Genomic DNA, 6,140 nt, shown 5'->3' with positions numbered 1-6,140 from the left:
GAGGTCTAAGCCGCGCGAGGAAGACCCTAATGTGAATATTATGCTCCGAAGTGGGATGATGACAGGGGATGACAAAGGCAAGTAGCCTGAAGAGAATACTTGGGTTCACAAGGCTCCAACGAAAGAACCAAAGTTTGATTCAAAGCTCGCTAAGGAAACCTTCATGGAAGTTAGGAAGAGCTTCACTGAAACCTCCACTTCAGGAAGCAAAGACAGACTAGAGCCGAAAATGGACCCATCGATGCTCCCAACATTCCTAGAAACATGCATGAAGCTTCTGCATGACAAAAATGTTGTAAAGGGGCTACAGGAACTCGTAAATAGATGTGTTGGGACCGCGCTAGGAGAACCATGCGTAGTCTGGAAGATTGGAAAGCACGTGATGAGGATAGGAAGGGAGATGCGGTTGACCATGCAGATCGGGGAATATGAGATGGAACAAGTGATTCTGGACCTAGGATCATATGCGAACATTCTGTCGAAGCAAACATTGGAGCACATGGGAAGGCCTATACTGTAATGGTCTCTTATCCAATTGTGAATGGCAAACCAGCAAAAGATCCTACCCATGGGAAGATTGCAGGGAATCATGGTGGATATTAAAGGATCAAGCGCGCTAGCAGATTTTGAAGTGATAGAGATTATTGATGGCAGAAATCCCTACCCTGCACTATTAGGAATAGATTGGGCCACTAGCATGAATGGGTTGATAAATCTGAAGAAGCGTAGGATTATTTTTGAGAAAAAGTCTCTGCACGTAGTTGTACCTTTGGACCCTACAGAAGGATCACGCTACACAGAGCCAGTGCATGACTATGAAAGTGACGATGACTTGGACTGCATCTACAAGATAATCGCGCGAGACCAAGACTAGGTAAATCCAACCATGGATGGATGAATCTCATTGGAGCGCAAAGCTCCTGCACATCGGATTCTGATGAGGAGATAGAACGATGGCAGAACTGGTTACATGAGGTAACCACGTTGAACTATAACATGATGACGAGATCATTGCACTACATATCAACGAAGGTAAGGGATCTACCTACGTATGATGGGTTAAGTGAGGTAGATGACTTCTTGGACAGATTTGAAAGAGAGGTGCTAGAACCGCAACTTTTCAAAGCTTTGAAATGGGTATTACGTGTTATGCCCGCGAGGTGGTGGTGTGTGTACCAAGGAGCTTCAGGGACTGGCATAAATGCAGGAAAATGATGCGCATCCAGTGTGGGAAGCCTCAGATGTGGTTAAAAGACAAGTATGATGGATGGGATGATCCATGCGCAAACCTCGCCAGATGGACAAAGGTATATGGAGAAGAGACACAACCTAAGTGGGTGCACGTGTTCTGTCATACCCTGGATATTATACATATGAATTGGTATATAGAGATGGAGCTCCACCATGGAATGAGTGAATGGGATATCTTGCGCGAAGAATTCCTATTAACGTTCATGTTTGAGGATCATTGTTTGGATACTATTGATGATGCACTACAAGCAGTAAAAGCAGCTATCTTTAAAATACCCCACGAGCCAATAGAAGTGATTCAGCCTAAATAGGTGACCCAACTGAGCTGTGCGCTAGAGTGTTACAATGTGAATACTGAAGAAGACGATGAAGATCCGCGAAAAGTTAACATTCCATAAACAGAAGGTTATCGCGAGGTTCAAGGGCCATTGATTGAAGACCCTGACATAACTGTGTTGGTAAAGACAAAGCAGGTGAACAATGGTACGGAGGCCAAACCTAAGTATGCAACGCTTGGCGACTACTAGGATGACACGATGGTGGATAAGGTCGCTGAGTTACTCCATGAGTACCAAGACATATTCCTGACCAAGATCATAGACTTAAAGGGAATCGTTAGCGATTTAGGGATGATGGAGATCACCTTAAAACCCGACGCAAAGCCAGTTAAGTAGAGGCCTTACCGCTTGAATCCGAATTACAAGGAAAGGTCTACGTAGAACTAGACAAAATGCTCGTAGCTGGAATCATTTAGCCAGTGGAAGAATCCGACTGGGTAAGCCTAATGGCAGTACAAGAAAAGAAGAAAAAAGACGAGATAAGAATATGTGTGGACCTCAGGAAATTGAATGATGCATGTGTGCATGACCCATTCCCAACTCCGTTCATAGATGAAGTATTGGAAAATGTCAGCATGCAAGAAGCATATTCTTTTAATGATGGGTTCTAATGGTACCACTAGATCAAAATCATGCCAGAAGACAAGAGTAAGACCACCTTCGCGACTGAGTGGGGATGCTTTCAATACACCATTATGCCATTTGGGTTGAAGAACACGCCAACCCTATTTTCCTGCATAGTTGTTGCAACATTCAAAGAATATATTCACAAATTCCTGGAGGTCTATCTAGATGAATGGATTGTATTTGGATTGGTTAAGCACCATGTAGTGAGCTTACGCTTGATGTTGGATACTTGCTGACAACACCAAATTGCGTTGAACCTTAAGAAGTGTACATTTCTCATTCCCCTTGGGAACCTGTTGGGACATGTGGTCTGCAAACAGGGACTAATGGTAGACCCCATGAATATTGCAGTAATTCTGATTTTGGAAGCATCGCAAAGTGTCAAACAGCTACGTGCCACCTTGGGACATACGGGGTACTACAGAAAGTTCGTCAAAAGCTATGCCCAGATCACCATGCAATTGGATAAAATATTGAAAAAGGATGTCATGTTCTACTGGAATGATTATTACATGAAGTTCCTCGATGTACTAAAAGAGAAATTGGCCTCCGCGCCAATCCTAGTCTTCCCAAAATGGGATGTGGAGTTTCATGTCCATGTTGACGCGTTATGTATAGTGATGGGAGTGGTACTAACATAGGAGGGTGGAGAGGGCTTGGATCACCTTATCACATACGAAAGTCACAAGTTGTCTAAGGTAGGAAATAGCTATGCCACAACTGAATGCGAAGGGTTGGCTATGGTATACGTGCTCCAAAAATACTGGCACTATTTGATATGGGGACACTTCAAGATGTATACAGACCATTCCGCACTAAAATACTTGGTCAATAAGCCTGTGTTGGGGGGGCACATATGCAGGTGGCTCTTATTGTTCCAAGAATATGATTTTGAGGTCATTGTGAAGCCTCGATGCCTGAACGCGAGACTGGATCACTTGTTGTCAATTGAGACTGGACAGGAACCTACTAGTTTGGAGGAAGGATTACTTGATGCACAACTCTTTGTTGTGCACGTAGCAGGCAAACACTTTGAAGATATAATCCACTTTCTAACAATGAGGGCTATGTGGAAAGAATACTCCATCCAGCAGATGATGGAACTAGTGGTACGCACGGCTAATTTTTTTGTCGTTGCGGGGCACTTATATAAGATGGGCAATGATGAGACAATGCGAAGGTATGTACCTGAATTTAAACGAAGTCAGATCCTTGTGGAAGTGCATGGGGGCACTATAGGAGGACACAATGCAGGGCAAGCAACCATGCAAAATATTCTTTGTGCAAGGTTGTTGTGGCCAACCCTTCATCAGGATTCAAAAGCACATTGTAAGGCCTATGATATATCTCAAAGAATAGGTAAACCATCACAAAGGGATGAGACAATTTTGAATCCACAAATGATGTTGCAACCCTTTGAAAAGCAGGTAATCTACTTTGTTGAACCTATCAAACCTTAAGGAATGATGGGTGCGAGATACATTATCACTGCGATAGAGTACCAGACTCGTTGGGAGGAAGCACAGTCAGTTAAAGATTTCACGGCCACCACGGCTACGAAGTTTTTGTTTGAACACGTATTGACTCGATTTGGATGTCTGAAGATCATGATGAGCGATCGCAATACACTTTTCCTGAATGAAATAATTAGCACGCTAACAGAAGAGTTTCAGGTGTATCATCAGAAAAGCACACCATATTTCCCACAAGCCAATGGGACATTAGAAGAATTCAAAAAAATATTGGAGACTGCATTGACCAAAGTCTGCAACGTGCAGTGGAGTGATTGGGACCTACGCATTCCTGCAGTATTATGGGCTTATCAGACAACGTGCAACAAACTAATGGGACATACACCTTTCTGATTGGTCTATGGTGTGGAAGTTGTCATGTCAATGGAGTATATTGTGGCTAGTCTGTGAAGCATAGTGCTCACAGAGATGATGGACCATGGAGCCCTGGAAGAGAGGCTCACACAGTTGGAAGAACTAGAAGAGTAATGGTTCCTGGTTGGCTTCCATCAGTAGGTACAAAAGCAGCGCGAAAAGGACTAACACGATCGCCATATTAAGTTGTGCACCTTCAAGGTAAACGATTTAGTGCTACTGTATGACAGTAGGTTTGATAAATTCCTAGGAAATTTTAGGGTGCATTGGATGGGACAACATGTTGATAAGGAGGTTACAGACAGAGGCGCAGTACAACTAGTAGATCTAAATGGAGAACCTTTCCTAGGCAAAGTGAATGGTAGTCGATTGAAGCCTTACACATGTGGCCCATCTATCTGATTAGCCGGCAGAAGCAAAGTCTTCATGCTCCAAGTATCCAGATGAATGCGCGGGACTATAAATAGAGGTAGGGGATGTAGGAACAGATGTGGGGAAGCAGTTCTGACACCACGGTCTCAGAACAACGGGTATAGGAGATTCAACAGGCAGTCGCTCAGTGCATTGCTAACCTTGCAATGGTTTGAGTAGAGTTGGAGGGACTCCGCATGAAGATCTCCACACCGACAGAGTGACTCGAGGGTGAGTCATGTTCATGTTGGGGGCTTGTTGGGCATGGAATGCCCCCCAATACATGTTTTGGGGCTTAAAGCCCAAGTTTTGACAAAGTCCTTCATAAAGACTGTGCAATTTATGGGTGCGGAGCACGAAGTCATAATAGAGTGTCAGGGTTGTCCTCCCTTGTTTTTGTAATGTAATGTTGGCTTGAAGGATCTACCCATGGTCCATGGACCATGGGATTCTATAAATAGAGCGAAGCTCTATATGTACAAAACATTAGTGAAGAAAATAGAAGCATGATGAGTCTAAGGGATTGAGTCAAAGTGTAAAGGGTGTCTTTGGGTCGTAGAGTTGGAGAAGGCTCTACAGCTGTGTGTGCAGAGGCATAGAAGTTCGTAACTAAGTGCACGGACCCATGCAGCTTAGTGCGCAGGGCAGGTCGAGTCTGTAACTGTGGGAACAATTAATAAAGAGAAGTTTTATCATATTTATGTGTATCTTTTCTTATTTTATGTATTATTGGGTATAATTTGCAAGTGTACTGTTTATTTGCTATGCAAACTCATATGAATTTGTTGTATAAATAAATATAACATAAGGCCTCCATTTACGCCAAGATAACTAACCGGTGTAAGAAAATAAGTAACATCGGAGGTGTGACTTATGGAAATAGTGTAGAGCGCTGCTGCAGCAGTGCAGAAGCCCCATAGCCCCGGTTACTACTGCGCGAAGGTGAATATATCAGGGCACGAAGGCCAGGGAAGTGCACAAAGTAACTTGTGCACAGAGACTGATAGTTAGACCAAATCAACCCCTCAGACATCTCAAGGGTGTTAAAACCTAGTTCCAGCAAACCCCCCATACTACTTTGGGTGAGACCTCATTTCGCGCTCCATGGCCTATTGCTGAAAGGGCTAGTAGTACAGGGATTTTTTTGGCTAATTAGCTCTGCAGTCGCCAAAAAGCTAACAATGGGCCTAATAATGTGAAGTGATATTTACAATGTAGCTATCAGCACATTGGTTGACCCATGTTGGTTAAGGCTTGGTCCGCGAGCAACCCAGTTGTGCAAACCAACAAGCAAGAAAGGTATAACAATGAATAGAAACACACTTCATGTTTCAAAGTGCCCGCAGGACATGAGTGAGTACAAGTGCATGATAGGCAGTCTGTGGACTTACCATGTTGTTGTGCAACACTACATGCAACTTTGAAGCATATGCACACTCTTGACTGTGACATGCAAGCAAACGAAAGAAACAAAGATAGCTTGCATTATGCACATGTGCTTGCATTGTAAGATTCCTCCAATGCATGACCGATGGGATCATGTAGTTCGAGGGGAGGAAGAATGATTTGTGTGTGAGATTAATCTTCAATGCATACAAATGGGTGATGAGGAACCTTGAGAAATTGA

This window comes from Pinus tabuliformis, chromosome 5_2 (assembly GCF_031772625.1).
Source record: "Pinus tabuliformis cultivar Carrire ecotype Pingquan chromosome 5_2, CPIR1, whole genome shotgun sequence".
Lineage (NCBI taxonomy): Eukaryota > Viridiplantae > Streptophyta > Pinopsida > Pinales > Pinaceae > Pinus > Pinus tabuliformis.
This window is presented reverse-complemented; position numbering follows the sequence as displayed.